The sequence below is a fragment of the Lithobates pipiens genome, unplaced genomic scaffold (assembly GCF_037356315.1).
Source record: "Lithobates pipiens isolate NorthernLeopardFrog02 unplaced genomic scaffold, aLitPip1_a1.2 Scaffold_16, whole genome shotgun sequence".
NCBI lineage: Eukaryota > Metazoa > Chordata > Amphibia > Anura > Ranidae > Lithobates > Lithobates pipiens.
Window position 1 is genome coordinate 637865895 of NW_027507748.1, and position 18611 is coordinate 637884505.

The window sequence follows — 18611 nt, forward strand, 5'->3', positions numbered from 1 at the left end:
TCAACCCTAAAAAGCTGCTTGCCATCGTGGCGCTCAGCGGGGGGGAACCAGGAGGGCCGGTGGGGGACCCAAGAGGAGGAGGATCAGGGCTTCTCTGTGTAAAGCCTTTGCACATAGCAGGTAAGTATAAACATATTTCTTTGCTCTTTCATTCAGTGGGAAATCCCATAAATATGAAGGGAAAAGAATGCAACATTAGACTGTTTTGAGGATATGACACCCCTTCCCCTCATCACAACACACATACCTACAAAAATTCTAGCCCTGTAGTCTTCGTTGTTTAGTGTCTATTCACACCATATGGATTAAGCTGCACTGGGCAGCATTAACCAATGCTTCGTCATAGACAAGGCAATCTTGTCTCATTGTTTCTGCATATTTACGTACCACAGCATGTTGCGATGCACTACTCTGCATCCTAATGCGCTGCGGTGCATAAAGTTCCAAGGACGTGTAATTTTGTGGTACGGAAGTTGCGTCACTGGTTAGTGAAACCAGAATTACCTATTTCTGGTTTCACTAACCAATAACGCAACTTTGGCTATCCATGGAATGCAGGCCGTACAGCGGCAAACCCAGAACTTACTGATGCCTGTTTTACAGAGCCGTCTCGTGAGTGGCGTTTGTTTGATTCCGCATTCGATTTGGTATTAGCAGAACGTCACTATCTGCTTTTTTATCTCTGTTTCCACTTATGAATGATCTACTTAGGTCCATCCACATGAATTTCTGCATGGAAGCTTCTCAGAGTCCAGTTTTTACACATCAGATGTTTTAGATCACAGCCCTTTTGACCCCTAGACTACAAAGCTGAGGGTCCATTAACTCTGCTGAGTGGGGTCACAAGAGGGGAGTGTGGCACTTGAAAAATCCTATCCTGAATCACCAAGCACTAGAATTTGCATTTGGAGCACTTAGCACTTTATTCATCATATATAGAACTTGTCAATATTGTCACGATCAATAATTTACAAGCACATTATCACTCTGATGTTTTATATTCTGCTAGTGCTGTTAATTTATGTATTCATTTTTTAAGGTTCTAGCACCTTTGTAATAGCTGCTGCGGTTTATTATTTGTTATTCACTATTCCATCTAGCGCGAGTTCTACTTAGTAATAGAGATTGATAATTATAAAACCACTCCCATACAGATTCCCTTTGCACACACGGACACAAACAGCTATTTCTCCAGAATAACAAAAGAAAGGAATCTGCAACAAAGTTTGTTAAAATCCCTGTAATGTACATAGATCACCCAAAAGTGGAGTTACTCTTTATTAAAATGAATGGCATTTAAAAAAGCAAAACTTTCCAGTTCCAATACTGAAAACTTTTTTTTTTGGTAGAGCGGGTTAGAAGACATTTGCTGTATATGCAAATATATCTTATTTTGGTTTCCTAACCAACATGTGGTATTTAAAGAGGAAGTAAACCCTGATGAGTTTACTTCCTCTTTCATTCCCTGCAAAGGCAAAGCATAATGGACTACTATGCATCGCATAGTAGCCCATTATGTGTCACTTACCTGACACAGGAGCCAGCGATGTCACCGCTGTCCCCTGTAGTCCACCACATCCATCTTGCTGGTGGCGTCTCGCAGCTCCGCCATTGTCATTCGGCGAAGCCGCGATGACGTCACTCCCGCGCATGCGCACGGGAGCCGACACGCGCGTCAGATCCATTGTTGGAAATGCCATGCTCAGTGCGCCTGCGCGTCGCTGTCTACGGCGCATGCGCCGTAGACAGCGGTGCCTGTCTTCAGGCAAATATCTCCTAAACTGTATAGGTTTAGGAGATATTTCTTGGACCTACAGGTAAGCCTTAATCTAGGCTTACCTGTAGGTCAAAGTGGTTTGTAAGGGTTTACAACCACTTTAAACTCCCAAACGGCAGTCTGCTCTACCTCTGATGTATGTGTGTCAGAGGACATCACGAGTCAGAGCAGGGAAATCTTGTAACACACACCAGAAAGCCATTCCCCCAAACAATCACAATTTTTTTTTACGCTAGCATGACACAAATTAGTTAAAGCAGAGTTCCACCCAAAAGTGGAACTTCTGCTTATTTGCTTGCCCCCCCCCCCCTCCCCCCGGTGCCACATTTCAGGGGGGAACAGGGACCTGTTTTTGACAGGTCCTTGTCCCCAATTCCGGGAAACGGGGCTGCAGAAGTTCGCCCCCCCCCCTTCCTCCGCCACCAGGCCAATTAAAAAGCGCTTCACTGCCGGTTTCCCTTAGTGGAGATGGGGGCGGCACCATCCGACAGCCAATCCAAAGATCAGCTGGGGTGCCGGCGTCGTGGGGTCCCTGGACAGGTAAGCGTCCATATAGTAAAAGTCAGCAACTACAGTATTTGTAGCTGCTGACAATTTTATTTCCCCAGGTGGAAGTCCTCTTTAAGAGGCAATTTGGCGGATGACTTTTAAATATCACATCTTTATATCAATAGCGCTTACTTCATTTAGGGCCCCCCCCCCCCCAAAGTGCTGCCCCTGAGATCACCAGGATCAATAGGACTCATATAATTATCAATGCATTTAATGCTGCAGATATTAGAAGTCACGTTCAACTTGAATAGAATTGATTATGCAGTCATGGGGGCCCAATAGGTAAAATAAACCATGCAGCTTTGAAAAATGCTATAAAATAAAAAATGTTGCCACTGCAAGGCATATTGTTTCATTTGCCCAGATTTGGGCTATAAAGGGTAACAAAAATAGCAAATAAATAAAAAATAATATAGTGTATACAATAGTGACACCATATTGTCACTGAATGTTATTAAAAAATTACATTTTCTTTTCAATCTTCAGCTCTGTGATTTTCTGAAAATGCAATGCAATATAGCTAGCTACCTGGAGGTTTTCTGTACACAGAATGTGTACAGAATGCGGCCGCCCCCCCCCAAACATTTTCTGCATGTGATTAGCTCAGTGATTTTCCCAGAAGTCTGCACTTGAATACAAGTCAGATTTCCGGCATCTCCTGCAACAAAAATATAATTTTTGGCGAGATACTCTCAATAGGAAATCATGTCTAAAGGGAGGCAGGCCCAGCAGCTTTCCTCAGAACCCTGCAGGTGCAGCAGCTGATTGATAATAATGAAACCACTTCCATTCGATTCACTTTGACACATGACACAGACAAACAAAGGGATTTCTTCAGAATAACAAAAAGGGAGGAATCTGCAAAGTTTGTTAAAATCCATGCAAAGTACTTAGATAATCCAGAGGGGAATATTTTTTTTTCAACAAAAGCAGAGCTATGGAGGTTTCACTTTCTGTCGGATATAAGACTACACAATATTCATGTACAATATTTCACATTTATCTGACAAAAAAAAAAAAAAAAAAAAAAAAAAAAAGGGAGATATTTTTCACATTTGACCTTTTTTAATTTTAATTGTAAAAAGGAAATAAAATGTAGAAGGGCACCATATATTCCCACTAAACCAGGACAGGCATGGACAAGAAATGATGCTGGTTGTTTGGTTAGGGAGATTAGCTGGTTTGTATATTAGTAGTCCTCCCATCTTCAGAACCTTAGACATGGTTGTAATTGGGTTTATTTATAACAGCATAAACAGCCCTGCAATTAGAAACTAAAAGGTAGATTTGCATTTACAGTATAGCAATTCTTCCATTTACAATGACTAAATAGCTTCAGAAAGGTGTGTCTCCCCATAATGAAACCATGAGCAAATGTTTTCTTGTGATTATAAAACAATATTAAAAAAAAAAGCGGTGATGATTCAGAATCATAATACACTCCATTGTTAATACCCAGTACAGATGTCACAATGCTTGGTCACCATTGCATGAAATTATAAGAAGACGGTGATCTGAAATGTCAGGATCACACCATACTAATGTATATACCAAGTTCACTTCAATGCCACTGCTGATCATTTTAAAACCTGAACTCCAGGAAAACAACTAAATACACAAGAACTGTTTTGTCTGCCAAATGTTCTGCATTCTTATCCATCCAATCTTGAGATTTGCACAGCATCGATAGACCTCACAGTCCAGTGGATGACACCACTTAAAGTAGAAAGCAAGTCAAAACTTAACGAAGCCTAAATCTATCCCCACCTTCTAAGCCTATACTATCTGCACTGTAAAAGGAAAGATGCCCATTCTTACCTATTCTGAGGTCAGGTCCCAGCGCTGGCTTCAATGTAGAGGAGGGACAGCCCTACAAAGGATGCCCTATAGTAAGCCTATGGGTGACATCATCACACAGGGTCTGCCGCCATTGTCTGCAATCTCTGCACTTCACTGAAGCCAGTGCTGGAGAGATTTGATTATGTGACCGAACCGGCAAGATCTCAGAATAGGCAAGTATAGGCATCTTTCCTTTTACAGGGTAGATAGAACAGTCTTAGGCCTGATTCACACCTAAGCATTTTTTGTGCTTTTTGCATTTTGTAGATTTGCTCTACAGAACGTGTTCCATAGGAAACCATGTTAAGATGGCTGTAGTGCAAATCTGCAAAATGCAAAAAGCGCTAAAAATGCACAGGTGTGAATCCAGCCTTAGGCCTGATTCACACCTGTGCATTTTTTGCGCTTTTTGCAGATTTGCACTACAGAACATTTAACATGGTTTCCCATGGAACACGTTCCGTAGTGCAAATCTGCAAAATGCAAAAAGCACTAAAAATGCTTAGGTGTGAATCAGGCCTTAGAATGGGGAGTGGCAGTAAATTTAAGCTTAGTTAGGTTTTGACTTGACTTCCACTTTAAAGCTGAACTCCATCCTTACCTTTTTCCTACACTTGTAGCAAGACCTCTTCTATGTTGAAATTGGTTACTCTCATTTCACTGCAAACTTGAATCTCTGCAAAACAAACCCTGAAGCTGCAGCAGGTAATCTGAGCTCACATTTATTTCTGGTTTCAAGACCTTCAATAATTCACTTCTCCTCTTGTTTTGCTGTTGTTGGCCTCTATCACCTTTCTCTGCCATTGATCTTTTTTTTTTATATATGAAAGAACACATCCTCAGCATTCCCTGGGGTGTGTAGACTTTACCTGTGCATATGCTGGATTACAAATCAAGCAACTGATCAGCAGACTGCACAGCTAAAGGTTGCAACACTCACCCAATAGCCAGCAGGGATGAGCATGCACCTCTAAAGGGATGCCAGGAATGTGTTCTTTTATACAATTAGCTTTATAGAAGATTTCATGAAGAATGCTATGACATTCATAAGAGCCTGTATAGCCCACCCATCAAACGGACAAACTGGGGAAAGGTCAGCAGACAGACCCATTGATGACATCAACGGGTTTCAGAAGAGTTATTTCTGGGGAAAAAAATAACACAACTGAAAGTGTGTGTGTGTGTGTGCATTACATTTTAGGTACAGTAGATCTAAACCAAATCACTAAAACTTTATAAGCTTTCAAAAGTTGCTTTCTATCATTTTATATCTGCAACCTGGTGATCCCACCATGAAGTTTAGGGTGGCATCTGTCTCCCAACTGTGCTCATGCATTGTCACCCTCTCACCTGCATGCCTTGCTAGAGACTATAAGCAGCTTCACATTGCGCAGGGATGGTTAACTGTGGTCAATAACAGGAAGACGCACAATGATGTGCAGCCGACACTGTAATATGTACATGTAGACAGGAAGTGACTGAAATAGCCCAGAGGAGATCAGCAGCACAGACATACAGAAAAGAAAAAAAAGTGAAAATATTATTTTATGACAAAAAATTGCAATTGTTTATGATATTCAGTAAATTAAGAAAACTATCATCCAGTTACGGTAATATTTTTTACTAAAGTTCAGCTTTAAATTAGATATATTTGTTGGTTGGCACTGGTAGGTAGGTTGCTCTTGCAATAAATGAGCCTGTCATTGGGGATTTTTACAGATCCAGACTTTGGGAGAGTTTTCTTCATTGGGGCTTCACCAACTAGTGTTACTCTGACCTGGAACAGGCATGCTGCCAGTGAAGTCTGCAAAGTTGAATCTTCAACCCTAAATACTTGTTGTGTTTTAGGTCCCCTAAAGATTGTGATGACAGACCTAGAGCCGAGGTTATCGCTTTTCTTTCATTATGGAGGAAACTCATATTACCTTCTACAGCAAACACTGTATGCTGGCAGAATGCCCGGTTAACATTGTCTAAAGCACCGGAAGGACCAAGTATTGTCATCTCATCATCAGATTCATCACATGCCACACTGTGTAAACATGCACACTGACAGGACTAGCTTGTTCACAATTCACACCACACCCTCTCTTCATGTACACTCACAGCGGAAAGAATCCATGTATGTCCTTTCCATTGACTGGAAGCTCCCACCCCTAGGGACACTTACCACATGCAGTTGCGCAATGCAATTTGCTTATAGCGTTCCAATCGTACATGGTATGGTCGCACCAATACCAGTATCGGTGCTGATACCGAATGTTTGCACAAGTATCGGTACTCATGCAAATGCACCGATACCTGAAACCGATACTTTCAGGCTCTGTTCTTTGAGCGGTCAGTGGGTCTCCCCTGTTGACAGCTAAAGTGTTAAAGAAGTCTGGAAATTGGATCTGTGGGGGGAAAAAAAAAAGCAGCTGGCAATGTTTATTAAAGTGGTGTTCCACACAAAAAAAAAAAAGGGAGGATTAAAATTCCTAAAAAAAAAAAAACATTTGGAATCTTTTTTTTTTTTTTTTTTAACTCACCTCTAAATGGCTGTTGCTAGGGGGTCCCTCATAGTCTGCCTCCTTCAGTGCCTGGGCTGGAGACATCACTTCCCCTGGGCGCAGGAAGGGCTCAGCTCTGCCCCCTCCCTCCTGTCAGTCATCTAGGACACGCGACAGGTCCCAGATGACTGCGCGGCCAATCGCGGAGGGGGGACAAGCGACGTTTTGTTCCCCCGCATCGCTGGACTCTGGGACAGGTAAGTGTCCAATTATTAAAAAAGTCAGCAGCTGCAGTATTTGTAGCTGCTGACTTTTATTTTAATTTATTTTTATTTTTTTAAGGGGAACTCCTCTTTAACAACATTGCTCAGCCCCTGAAACACTAAAATAAAAAGAAACATTGTTTCTTTTTGTATCTTTCTGTTTCTTCATCTGCAGATCAAAGGGATGAACAAATGTTCCTCTGTTTAACCCCTTAAAAACCCTTAATTTACCCTTATCAGCCTTAATTAACTCCTTATTCTCCTCCATTTAATTATTATTTTCCTGTTCTTTTTTTTTTATTCATGTCTATTTTATAAACGATAAACAATTAAAACTTTTTTTTTTTTGATTTGCTTTGTAAGGCCTCTTTCACACTGATGTCCCGTTCAGGCCCGCCTGTCAGTTTTTCAGGCGGACCTGAACGGGTGCTCCATAGAGGTCTATGGAGCGTCGGATGTCAGCGGTGACATGTCCGCTGACATCCGACCCGCTCCGATCCGAAAAAGTGTAACGGAGGAAAAAGCTATTTTTCCATCCGTCTGCGGATCGGATCGGATGACGACGGGCACTGCGGTTCGTCGTCATCCGATCTCCCATAGGGGTGAGCGGCGCTGTGACAGGTCCGTCCCTGCGCAGTGTGCAGAGACGGAGCTGTCATCTCCCTGCTCAGCGGGGATTGGCGGAGTGATCCCCGCTGAGCAAACGGACATCCACGGGGCGGATCAGAACTGACCCGCCCCGTGTGAAAGGACCCTAAGTGAATATTTTTGCACATATAAAATTAACATGTATTTACACATTTCACATTGAAAAAGCTCAGAATTAAAAACAAAAATCAATTTAATTTTCAAATAACTTTTCAATGCTTTGTACCATTGCTGACAGCTGAAGTGAAAACAAAACAGTTGCTGTAGGTATCGTAATTGGTACTGGCGGGTACTAAAAATATATTATATATATATATATATATATATATATATATATATATATATATATAAAAAGGAAGGAGAAGTATTGGCACTTGTAAAAAATAAAAAGTTATCAGTGCATCACTACTACATGGTATTGCTGAAAGGACTGTGTGTGACTGGCTGCATGTTTTTTACAATGTAGTCAGAGGGTAGTAGTGCAAGTCACAGCTAGCCAGCTACATGCATAAAATAAGATTATTGGCCATAAAAAAAATAAAAAAAAAATAAAACACGCTTTCTTACTTTGCTCTGCCAGGGACTGAAGTGGTTCTAAATCCTGAACATTTTTGACCTCACGTATTCCTTGTAATAAAGAGGAGCTTCACCTTTATTGTGAACTTCAATTCTCTCCATGTAAAGCCCCTCCCCATCTTTTCTTGTTTTCCTTATTTCAGGCACCACTCGCTGTTCACGTAGCGAAAACATACATTCTCGCTCGCAATTTTTTAGGGGGGGGGCGATTTACACGTTTGCAAGTTATCGCACAAAAGAAGCCCCTGCCTCCTTTCAGGTGACACGCTTCAAGCTATTTTTTTTTTTTTTTTTTTGCGCTTGCCGCACATTTTTCTGTCACGACAATTTGCGGCAAAGTTACGGTGCATTTGGAGTGCTGATAAGAATAAATGGCACCCAAAGGAGCGTTTTTTTTTCTAGGTAAAATGGCGCCTCAGTTTCGGATGGCGTGGAGAGCGATTAGAACACCTAACAGTTTGTATTGTGGTCTGTGTCCGCCCCCCCATCACCAAAAGTGAAAGAAAACACATTTTTTGGGTTGTCCCCAGACCAGGAATAGAGAGGAAATCTTCCAATGGGGACACTAGTTCTGATTCTCTCTCTCTTTTTTTTTTTAAAGGATTTCCTTTTACTTCCTGTTTCAGTTCTAAGACAGGAAGTGAAGTGAAATCTCCCCAATGGGGACACAGCTAACAACCTGACAGGGGTGACAACCCTCCCGTCTTCCATCCAACATGAAAACAAAGTTTTTCCTTCAGTTCTCCTCTCTGTCAGGTGTGCGGTCACAGGTTGCCGTGTCACACACAGGCCGGAGGGGAGTGTGCGGGTTCATGGTGGTGTCACAGCCCGGAGAGTTCACCCAACACACGGTCCCCTATATCTTATATATACATATACACACACGGTGAGAGAAGTAAGGAGCACACACCTACCGGTGACCACCGCCGCCCTCCGCTGTCTCCTCTCTCCACCTCTCGTGTCAGGAAGAGCCGGCGCTTCCGTACTGCCCAGCTGTGACACTGCTCCGTTGCCATGCCAACAGCCGTGAGTGACACGAGGAGGGAGGCGGAGGGGCAGGGCCAGCGCTCTGTAAACAAAACTTTATTGACAACGTGATTCGGCAGCTGAGGGGGAACTTCCGGCTTGCCACCCAAAACATGGCGGCGGCCAGGATGTACGTTTTAGGCTTGTGTTTGGGTTCCGGGTTGGCCTTGGCGGATGTTTTATGATTTGGACTCGGTAGGTGTTGAGCAGGGGGGAGGCTTGGTGTGTGTCTACTGTGTAATGATGAAGTCAGTGATATGGAAGGGAGAGTGGCGGTAATGGCATAATTGTCTTTACTATAGTGTGGTCATACATCACAGGACATGGCTTCTATCCTCACTACAGGCAGGTGGAGGGGTGTTTCCTCACATATGTCGACCCATCACATTTGGCTACCTGCTGGACTGCGCATGCGCGACGCTGACATATCCGTTCCACCCCTGAGTCCAGGTTCAAGCCCCGCCATCCAAGTGGACATAGAGTTAGATTATAATAATGCCGAGCGAAGCGTGGCAAGTGTCCCAGTGTTGGAACGCATATGGTGGCACCACGCATGCGCACTCCAGCGGGTAGCAAAATGTGACAGGGAAGTCTATGGCAGGAATCGGGACAGACTATAGCTGGTGAGGTTTTCAATGGTCACATGTAATTTAAAGGCACAGTTCACCTTTTACAAAAAGTGCCAAATACGCCCACATTGATTGAAGAACATAAGACACATTTATTGCAGGGCATTGAGTCCGTCATAGAAGCAGCGTAGATATTTGCCAGCACACCAAGGATCCGCACAAAGTGCTGTCCAAACGGGTAGTTTATTGTTTGATCACAAGAAAGTTGCAAGGTTTCGGAGTCACGCAGAGCCCCTTCGTCAGGTACAAGGGGACCTTCCACCTTTCTTGTGTTGTGGTCATGCAATAAACTACCCGTTTTGATGCCACTTTGTGCTAGAGCTGCACGACTCTGGTCAAAATGAGAATCACAGTTTTTTTTGCTTAGAATAAAAAGATCACGATTCTCGTGACGTAAAATCTTTCACATTATACAAAAAATGGGCTAACTTTACTGGTTGTATTTTTTTATTTTTTATTCATTCATTAAAGTATTTTTAAAAAAAAATGCATTTGAAAGACCCCTGCACAAATACAGTATGACATAAAATATTGCAACATCCGCCATTTTATTCTCTAGGGTGTCTACTAATGTTTGGGGGTTCTAAGTAAAAAAATGATTTTTTATCTTGAAGCCAACAAATGTCAGAAAAAGGTTTAGTGTTTAAGTGGTTAATTTGTTTTCACTTACACACAAAGTCTATTCCATTGACAAACTGTTACAATGTTTAAACTTAATTTCAACTGATAAAGAATGTTTTGATTCTTGGCAGACTGCCCAGTTTTAGGCCTCTTTCACACTGACGTCCCGTTCAGGCCTGCCTGTCAGTTTTTCAGGCGGATCTGAACGGGTGCTCCATAGAGCTCTATGGAGCGTCGGATGTCAGCGGTGACATGTCCGCTGACATCCGACCCGCTCCGATCCGAAAAAGTGTAACGGAGGAAAAAGCTATTTTTCCATCCGTCTGCGGATCGGGTGACGACGGGCACTGCGGTCCGTCGTCATCCGATCTCCCATAGGGGAGAGCGGCGCTGTGACAGGTCCGTCCCTGCGCAGTGTGCAGAGACGGAGCTGTCATCTCCCTGCTCAGCGGGGATCGGCGGAGTGATCCCCGCTGAGCAAACGGATATCCACGGGGCGGATCAGAACTGATCCGCCCCGTGTGAAAGGACCCTTTCTCTTCATTTCTTTTGAAGGCTGTGGCTTCAGAAGAGCAGAGAGAATTCTTTGCATAGACAGAATTGTGAAACACTTTAGTCAAGATCGTGATAACAATTCTTGACGATTAATTGTGCAGCTCTTCTTTGTGCCAATCCTTGATGTGCTGGCAAATATCTATGTTGTTGACTTGAACCAGTATCCAGATGGTTGTTGCTGCAGCACCCAAACCTTGAGAGCTTACAACAGAAATGTGTGCGATGGGAATATGAAGTATTACATCATAGAAGCAGCATTGGGGAATATAGGACTTGTAGTTCATTCATTTCCAGGTCTCTGTGAACGATTGACTCTGTAGTGTGGGCGGAGCTGTGCTAACTTAGAAATCACACTAAATATGAATGTACTGTGGTGAAAAGGATGGTGCTGGCCTTTAACAACTTTATTGCTGTACTATAGCTGAAAGACTACTGCACGGCTCTCTAGTTCTGGCAGAGTGTCCATGGATGTCCTACCAGAAACATGCGCCCCCCCCCCCCTTTCCTGGGGCACACATTGGCTGTACTCTGTGACTGCCGTTTTCATAGGACGGTAAAGGACTAATCACAGCTGATAACATGTAAACAGAATTTCCAAGGAAAGCCGATAACTAGCAAAACCGTGTCATCAGTGCAACTTATCCATGCGGCCTCAGCACACATTAGTGAAGAAGAAAAATTACTTATATGTAGGAATGCACTGATATGTCGGCCGCCAAAAATAGGTTTATCAGCGTTTTGCCAATAGAAAAATTAGGTGCCGATAATGGCCACGAGAAAGTTGGAATATTATGGTGCGTTTTTCATAGGCCATGTGACTCAAAAACGACATAAACAACAACATGGGTGCTTTTTGATGCGTTTTTGACAAGTTTTCAATGCATTTCAATGAGGAGGGGTGTTTTTGGAGCTAATTTTTTCTTATTTATTTTTTTATTTTTTCCCCTGACCAAAAAATGCAGAGGTGACAAAAAAACTCACAGGGGTTGTAATCCCTCTATCCAAAACTATAAAAATAAAAGTTTTGCCTTCAGTTACACTTTAACTGCTTGATGCCCCGCCCACAGTAGATTTTACTGCGGATGAGTGGGGCTTTCACACTGGAGCGGTGTGCTAGCAGGACGGTGAAAAAAGTCCTGCTAGCCGCATCTTTGGAGCAGTGTATTCACCGCTCCTACCCATTGAAATCAACGGGGCAGCACGGCTATACCGCTGGCAAAACGCCGCTGTAGTGGTGCTTTGCAGGCGGTTTTAACCCTTTTTCGGGCGATGGGGTTAAAACCACCCCGCTAGCGGCCGCAGACCACTGCTAAAACGACGGTAAAACGCAGCTAAAAATAGCGGCACTTTACCACCGATGCCCGCACCGCCCCAGTGTGAAAGGGGCCTTAAAGAGGTTGTAAGCCCTATTAAAAAAAAAAAAACGAAGGCATAATGCGCTAGTATGCATCACATACTAACTCATTATGAAATACTTACGTTAGAATGAAGCCCTCTCATCGGTGCCCCCACACTCTTGTGATGGCTGACATTTCCCCCCCGGGGTTTCTTCTGGGTTCACGGGCTCTGGCACTGTGATTTGCTGGAGCTGCGATAATGTCACTCCCGTGCATGCGTGCGGGAGCTGCCGGTCACATCACGGGCAGACGTTTCTTCAGAGCGCATGCACCAATGACGTTGGCGTATATTGTATAAGTAGAACGTTTTGGGACTTTAAATGAAGCATGATAACATGCCTCCATCCCTGGTTTAAGAAAATGTAGAGGAGGTGGGACTTTTCATGGGGTCTGGAGGATATTAGTTATGAAGAAATGTTGCGAGCATTGAACTTATTCTCTCTGGAAAAGAGACGCTTGAGAGGGGATATGACTTCAATTTATAAATACCGTACTGGTGACCCCACAATAGGGATAAAACTTTTTTGCGGAAGGGAGTTTAACGAGACACATGGCCACTCATTAAAATTAGAAGAAAAGAGATTTAACCTTAAACTACGTAGAGGGCTCTTTACTGTAAGAGAGGCCAGGATGTGGAATTGAAAAGGAGTGGTGCTGCGCTGTTCCCAAAACAGTGAAAGAATGTAACTGCTAAAGGTAGCAGTGCATCGGTAATTTCAATGGGAATGAATCAACAATGCAAATAATAATCATAAGATTCAAATAACTGATATCAGAGCAGTCCTGTGATATTTATATATATATATATATATATATATTACGGTTTCCTCATTGCCGCAAGGTAAGAGGCCACTTCTATTGGTGTGTATTTTTGCACGAAGAGGAGAGATGTATTCTTCCAGCACGTTTGATTATTTGCACAAGGAAGAAATAATCTATTTTATTATTGGATTACTATTTTTGCACATTTGGGACTAGATTGGATTTTTGTAGCTGGCACAATTGAAGACTTGCTTTTATGTGTTTTTTGCGCTAGATCTTTGCACAGTAAGTTTTCTTATTGTCGAATATTGCACATTTGTAGCTTTGCACATTTTTTTTACACCACTGCATATTGAACAGTTTTTTTTTATAGTGGTATTAGCAATTTATTTATGCACTTTGCACTGCTCTGATATCAGTTGTTTGAATTTTATGTTTATTATTTGCATTGTTGATTCATTCCCATTAAAATTACCTATGTACTGCTACCTTTAGCAGTTACATTCTTTTACTGTGTTGGGAACAGCGCAGCACCACTCCTTTTCAATTTTATTTATTTTTGGGTAGGGTTTGACCCTCATTTGGTGCTTGCAGCAGTTCCATTATCCTCCTTTTATGGTAGCGCAGGAATAACTATATACTTTAAGAATGTGGAATTCCCTTCCACAGGCGGTCTCAGTGGGGAGCATCGATAGTTTCAAAAACTATTAGAAAAGCACCTGAACAACCACAACATACAGGGCTATACAATGTAATACTGACATATAATCACACATACATAGGATGGACTTGTGTCATTTTTTCATCCTCCCCTACTATGTAATTACTATTTAAAGCGGTGTTCCAGCTGATTTTTTTTTTTTTTTTAATTCAGCAGCTACAAACACTGTAGCTGCTGACTTTTAATAAGCTCACTTACCTGTTCAGGGTGCTTGCAATGTCGGCCGCCCGGGGCCGATACGTCCATCGGATCTTGTCCTGGTGCCGCCTTTCGAACTAATGAAAACAGGCAGTGGAGCCTTGCAGCTTCACTGCCCGTTTCCTACTGTGCATGCGAGAGTCGCGCGGCGCTTTGTGAATGCCCGACTCTGTTCTGGGACACACACAGGTCCCAGAAGACAGCGCGCCCCATTCTCCAGAATACAACACAAAGAGGAGAAGAATGAAGATTACCGTGGAATAGGAAGTGGCAGATTAGGAGGATCTGCCTAGCAACAGCGATTTCTGGTATGTAAAAATTCTTTTTTTTTTTTCAAGTTTTTAGGAGCCTTTTTATGTAATTTTTTTTTTAGGGTGGACCTCCGCTTTAACTATAAATGACAGACAATAAATTAAAAAATTAATATTTATTGACAATGTTTGTAAACATGACACATTGCGATATTGCTGTTAAAAAATCTCATATATTTACATGCAACATAACATAAACTACATATAGATATGCATTCACAGAATTGGAGACAGCACATTAAAATAGCCAGTCTAAATGAGGTAATATTTTGCTCCATGAAGTAATGAACGTCAAGATTAATATGATATTGTATATCCAGATAATAAAAATATGAATGCATCACATTATGCTCTACGTGTTTCATGGTCACAGCCACTTCCTCAGGAGCGGATGCTTCATGGTATCTGGAAAAAGACATAAATACCAGTTGAAAAAATCAAGATGGAAAAGGAAAGGATCCGCAGGTCCTTAATTGCTTACATGGAATGTAAAAAATATCATCATGTGGTACTAGGAATAGAGACTGCTGAATGAGTTTTAAAAACTTAAATATACAGTGCCTTGCGAAAGTATTCGGCCCCCTTGAACTTTTCAACCTTTTGCCACATTTCAGGCTTCAAACATAAAGATATAAAAAAATTTTTTTTTGTGAAGAATCACCAACAAGTGGGACACAATTGTGAAGTGGAACGAAATCTATTGGATTTTTGAAACTTTTTTAACTAATAAAAAAATGAAAAGTGGGGCGTGCAAAATTATTCGGCCCCCTTGCGTTAATACTTTGTAGAGCCACCTTTTGCTGTGATTACAGCTGAAAGTTACTTGGGTATGTCTCTATCAGTTTTGTACATCGAGAGACTGAAATTTTTGCCCATTCTTCCTTGCAAAACAGCTCGAGCTCAGTGAGGTTTGGATGGAGAGCGTTTGTGAACAGCAGTTTTCAGCTCTTTCCACAGATTCTCGATTGGATTCAGGTCTGGACTTTGACTTGGCCATTCTAACACCTGGATACGTTTATTTGTGAACCATTCCTTTGTAGATTTTGCTGTATGTTTGGGATCATTGTGAAGATAAATCTCCGTCCCAGTTTCAGGTCTTTTGCAGACTCCAACAGGTTTTCATCCAGAATGGTCCTGTATTTGGCTGCATCCATCTTCCCCTCAATTTTAACCATCTTCCCTGTCCCTGCTGAAGAAAAGCAGGCCCAAACCATGATGCTACCACCACCATGTTTGACAGTGGGGATGGTGTGTTGAGGGTGATGAGCTGTGTTGCTTTTACGCCAAACATATCATTTTGCATTGTGGGCAAAAAGTTCAATTTTGGTTTCATCTGACCAGAGCACCTTCTTCCACATGTTTGGTGTGTCTCCCAGGTGGCTTGTGGCAAACTTTAGACAAGACTTTTTATGGATATCTTTGAGAAATGGCTTTCTTCTTGCCACTCTTCCATAAAGGCCAGATTTGTGCAGTGTACGCCTGATTGTTGTCCTATGGACAGACTCTCCCACCTCAGCTGTAGTTCTCTGCAGTTCATCCAGAGTGATCATGGGCCTCTTGGCTGCATCTCTGATCAGTCTTCTCCTTGTCTGAGCTGAAAGTTTAGAGGGACGGCCAGGTCTTGGTAGATTTGCAGTGGTCCGATACTCCATTTCAAAATGATTGCTTGCACAGTGCTCCTTGGGATGTTTAAAGCTTGGGAAATATTTTTGTATCCAAATCTGGCTTTAAACTTAACAGTATTACGGACCTGCCTGGTGTGTTCCTTGGTCTTTATGATGCTCTCTGCGCTTTCAACAGAACCCTGAGACTATCACAGAGCAGGTGCATTTATACAGAGACTTGATTACACACAGGTGGATTCTATTTATCACCATCAGTCATTTAGGACAACATTGGATCATTCAGAGATCCTCGCTGAACTTCTGGAGTGAGTTTGCTGCACTGAAAGTAAAGGGGGCGAATAATTTTGCACTCACCACTTTTCAGTTTTTTATTTGCTAAAAAAGTTTAAAATATCCAATAGATTTCGTTCCCCTTCACAATTGTGTCCCACTTGTTGGTGATTCTTCACAAAAAAATTTAATTTTATATGTGGCAAAAGGTTGTAAAGTTCAAGGGAGCCGAATACTTTCGCAAGGCACTGTATGGACTAATCTAAATAAATATAAATTGTTGTATCATGGAGAATAGAAAGTATAAGTACTAAGGAGATGTAACCATGTGCAGTGAAAGGGGAGTGTAGAGCAGTGAAAACGGATCACTGTGTTGAAGAAACCAAAACAGTGATGTGTGGAAATGTTGCATGAAAGACCGCATTGCAGCTCCCGGACAACAGAGAGCAGACAGCCCCAATAGAAACCACATGGGATTGGATAGAAAGGATTGCTCGACAACTGTGACGCAAAGTGCAGAAATTGAACAAAACGGTTCCAGTATGTATAGACCGGGTAAGGTAAGGTCGATTTAAAACATACTGGGCTGTAGCAATGCAGACACCCCTAGGACATTGTATAAGGAGAACGTTTTGGGACTTTAAATGAAGTATGATAACATGCCTCCATCCCTGGTTCAAGAAAATGGAGAGGAAGTGGGACAGTTCTGTCTAGACCTAAGCAGCAGTTAACCCTTGCAATGCAGGTCCAGCACAGCTACAAAGGATTATTGGATTTCCCAACTTTGGCCTTTAAAAAAGAAATTTGTAAAGTGGCCTTAAGGCTTACCATGACCATACTGCTGCTTTCAAGAAATATACAGCACACATCTGTAAAGTACTGCGCTAAACCTCTGATCAGATGAACAAATGGGGGGGGGGGGGGGGGAGTGGGTCGGTAGTCAGTCTACCAGTCAGTCATGCAGCACACCTCTGCTCCCATCATGGAGTGCATCTCCAGCATTGTGCAGAGAGCATGCAGTGATATGTGACACACTCCATGCTGCAGCCCCCATTCTATGACTTACAAGCAAAATGTTGGAGCAGTGAGTAACACTCCATTCACACAGGTGGCCATCGGTGAATCCACCATTCCTGCCAGCAGCAGTATGGCCAGATTTGTGCCATCTACATGGCTGGCACCGCCGCATTATACATGTAACCACTCATCTGTGCAGTTACGCTATTGGGGATTCTGACTGAACCCGGTGGACTTGTACCTTATTAATAGGAATTGGGGTCCTTTTACAACAGATTCATTGCATGCATTTACTACAAGAGCATTATAGCACACATTAACCGCTTCAGGCCTGCCAACAGTATATGCATTGTGGACAGGTACCCCGGCTGTGCCAAATCACGTACATGTACAGTTGCGCTCATAAGTTTACATAAGCCTGGCAGAATGTATGATTTCTTGGCCATTTTCCAGAGAATATGAATAACACAAACATTTCTTTCACTCATGGTTAGTGTTTGGCTGAAGCCATTTATTATCAATCAACTATGTTTACTCTTTTCAAATCATAATCACAACAGAAACTACCCAAATGACCCTGATCAAAAGTTTACATACCCTGGTGATTTTGGCCTGATAACATGCACACAAGTTGACACACAGGGGTTTGAATGGCTATTAAAGGTAACCATCCTCACCTGTGATCTCTTTGCTTGTGTAGCGGCCATAACCCTTGGCAGGGCGGCCTTAACTTCTGGGCTTACCGGTTACCTCCGCTTGACTGATTCTTCCATGTCTAGGGGTTCCCAGTGTTAGTACCCAACAACTTTGGATGCTGACACCATTAAAAGTCCTTTAGAAAAGGTTTTTATTTGCAGGGGTAACATCCAATAAACACAGTCTCGTATGGGAACAGAGGGCAAGGGTGAAGGAACTTGGGCACCTTGAACTGCTAATATCAGAAAGTCTCTAATACCACCCAGAGAGTAGCCACTCGCAGCTGGGCATTTCAAAGCTGAACAAATCTCTAGCCAGAGATTATGGCAGTCAGCACTTTGATCCAGAACTTGTGAAACCTTGGACCTTGAGTAACTTGTAACAGAAGTGAGCAGGAACCTTTTTCCTCAGTACCTGGAACGTTCTCTGTCTCCTTGGCAGTACTGCAAAATAACGTGAATTCGTCAGTGTCCTTCACAACTCAGCAACCAGGCATGTCTCAGGATGCCAGCTTGTCGGCCCCCCTCCGAAGAGTCCTCCTGCGGTCACTTACACGAGCTGTGGTGCCCCTCCAAGCCGAGAGCACACCGGGACGCCTTATATCCTCCCTCAGTTACTGCGCCTCGGACCAGCTAGTTC

The 18611-nt window shown here is 42.7% G+C and overlaps 2 protein-coding genes across 7 annotated transcripts in view; one reads left to right on the top strand and one right to left on the bottom strand.

The window, feature by feature from the left end:
- Positions 1-9192, bottom strand: part of CAB39L (calcium binding protein 39 like) — a 162765-nt gene extending 153573 nt beyond the window's left edge. The window contains exon 1 of one of the 2 annotated variants that reach the window (XM_077484243.1): positions 9059-9192. The gene's annotated coding sequence lies outside the window, so the exon portion shown is untranslated. Of the gene's footprint in view, positions 1-9054 lie in introns of both variants that reach the window. The other variant, XM_077484244.1, reaches the window with a different exon arrangement.
- Positions 9193-9251: 59 nt separating this feature from the next.
- SETDB2 (SET domain bifurcated histone lysine methyltransferase 2) overlaps positions 9252-18611 on the top strand; it is a 124208-nt gene continuing 114848 nt past the window's right edge. For 4 of the 5 annotated variants that reach the window (XM_077484250.1, XM_077484248.1, XM_077484249.1 and 1 more), the window contains exon 1: positions 9252-9365. The gene's annotated coding sequence lies outside the window, so the exon portion shown is untranslated. Of the gene's footprint in view, positions 9366-14120; positions 14362-18611 lie in introns of those variants that run through there. The other variant, XM_077484247.1, reaches the window with a different exon arrangement.